Consider the following 2,689-nt stretch of genomic DNA (forward strand, 5'->3'; position numbering starts at 1 on the left):
CTTTGAGCTCAGATTTGATCATTTTGCCTCTCCTACTCAATATTCTTCAGGGTATCTCTATTGCGCTAGGCCAGAATAGAAACTTTTCTGTTAATTGTTCAAAGCTCTTCACTATCAGGCCTCAGCCTATCTTTCCAGTTTTATTACACATTATTCCTCTTCTACAAACCAACCTTCTCTGCTCCTAATCCATGACAGAACATCTTCAATCTTTGCATTTTTGTATTGACTGACCCTTATTTCTGGAATGTACTCTCTCTTCATCTTTTTATAGAATCCCTCTCTTCCTTCAAGACACTCCACCTTTTATATGAAACCTTTTCTAATCTCTCCTTACTGCTAGTGCTTTTCCTTCCGAGGTATGCATATTTATTTTGCATTTATTCTGCCTCTACTTATATAGGTTTTCTCCATTGTGGAATGTAAACTCTTTGGAAGTAGGCAATATTTTACTTTTATCTTTATCTCAAGAAACTAGTACAGAACCTAATACAAAATTGATCATTCCCATAGTGTGCCTCTCTATTGTATATCTGATGACCCATAACTTCAATTCTTTTTTTTTTATGAACAATGGACTTTTATTTAATCACATAAATATGGAACACTTCACGAATTTGTGCGTCATCCTTGCGCAGGGGCTATGCTAATTTTCTCTGTATCATTCCAATTTTAGTATATGTGCTACTGAAACAAGCACCATAACTTCAATTCTTTAGCTAAGGATATCAGAAAAAAAAAGAGTGACAGTGTTTCAGCACCACCAAGTAAAAACATCCAGATGACTGCAATGAATGCAGGACCAGGAGTTAGGGAGACTGGAGTTCAAATCTGGCTTCAGACACTCACTAGGCTATATGATCCTGAGTAAGTCACTTAACATTGCTTTCCTCCGTTTCCTCATTTGTAAAATGAGCTGGAGAAGGAAAGGCAAACTACTTTACTACTTTTTGAAGAAAACTTCAAATGGGGACATGAAGAGTCAAACATGACTGAACAACAACTGCTGCAGCAAAACTTCAATTCTTCAGTCATGAGATATTGAAAGAAAAAAAAAAAGGTGAGAATGTTTCAGTACCACCAAGTAAGAGTATATTGTTAAATAGGAAGATGCTATTCATAAGTAATGCTTGCATTTCCCAAAGGAGATGATCCAGAACTTCCTACAGCTAAAGACTTTGATCTGTGCTGCTTTCTTGCAGCTAATCAGATTCTGTACACTGTGTGGGCCTGAGTGTGGATACATGCTGGGCAAGAACACTTTTATAAACCACTGATTCCAATCACACATCAAAGAAAAATCAAATAATAGCAAAGGTTGTCAGGATCCACAACTTGTGATAAGAAATGCACCCATCATAAGCACTCATAGTCTTGAATATCACAGTTCCTTTAGCAACTAGATGAAAGGAGAATGCACAGAGGATTCTTACAAGAGATGCAGTTTTGAGGAAAAGTTTATGTTTCTCTAGTAAAAATTCAAATTCAAATGTTGAAAAGTCAATGATGCAATTCAATTCATTTTTAACACTCAATTATTAACATTTTTATAACATATTTATATTTATAAAATATTTAATACATTAGCATTTAATTATTAAGGGCCTATAATATATCAGGCACTAGGCTAGACACCACAAATACAAAAATAAAACAGTCTCTATCTTTAAGTATTCCACTGGAGAAATTGACTAGGTACAAGAGTGGGATATTTGTGGCCTCGAGGCCACAAGTGCAGTCCATTGACTGAATCTGGATTCACACTTGAGGATCTAGAGGGTCACATATGGCCACGAGACCACAGATTCCACATCCCTGAACTAGAAGTTACTTGTATAGAAACTGAGATGTCTCATTGCCTCAGTGAATCAACCAATTACCCAACAAGCCTTTGTCAAGCACCTACTGTCTATAAGACCAGGTGCTGGAGATACAAAGACAAATATGAAAATCTATGCTGTCAAGAAACCTACATTCTAACGAGAACATACATATACAACATTAAATATATAAAACATATACAATGCAACCTTGGAGGGTAGGAAGGAAGATATTAGCATATGGGGAAAGGCCTTATGAAGAAGGTAGTGTTTGAGCTGAGTCTTGAAAGAAAATAGGAATTCCAAGAGCTGATGAAGTAGAAGGAGTACAGGTACTGAGTACAGCCAGTACAAAGGCAAGAAGATGAGATACTGAGTGTCACGTGTGATGATCATCAGTAAGTACAGTTTGACTGATCATAAAAGAGGACACAGAGGAGAGTAGTATGTAGAAAGTAATATGTAATAAGACTGGAAAGGTAGAATGGATCTAGATTATAAAGAGCTTTAAATGTCAGCAGAGCTTGCAATTGATCCTAAAGATAACAGAGAGCCATTGGAATTTATGGAATAAGGGTATACTATGATTAGATCTGAATTTCAGGAAAATCACTTTGTGTTTTACTCTGCTTGAGCTAAACCTAATCCATTTAGATTAAATGCATGCTCCTTCATGAAGCAAGCACTGGATAAGTAGAGAAATGTTATTAATTCCGAAGAAAAGACATTATTTAATTATACTTTGCTATCCACAAGAAACATTCATTATGATTTGATTTAACACAAAATTATTATGAAAACATATTGGTCTTTCTTCTTGAATTTCTTACAGTAATTGTGTTGTTCCATGCTGTGCACACACCACAGTC

At 35.7% G+C, this 2,689-nt stretch overlaps 1 non-coding gene across 1 annotated transcript; it reads right to left on the reverse strand.

Moving 5' to 3' along the window:
• Nucleotides 1-593: 593 nt before the first annotated feature.
• On the reverse strand, nucleotides 594-700 carry LOC140502946 (U6 spliceosomal RNA). Its single transcript, XR_011966663.1, has one exon. It is a non-coding gene; the product is annotated as a U6 spliceosomal RNA (small nuclear RNA).
• Between the last annotated feature and the right edge of the window lie 1,989 nt (nucleotides 701-2,689).

The sequence above is a fragment of the Notamacropus eugenii genome, chromosome 4 (assembly GCF_028372415.1).
Source record: "Notamacropus eugenii isolate mMacEug1 chromosome 4, mMacEug1.pri_v2, whole genome shotgun sequence".
Classification (NCBI taxonomy): domain Eukaryota; kingdom Metazoa; phylum Chordata; class Mammalia; order Diprotodontia; family Macropodidae; genus Notamacropus; species Notamacropus eugenii.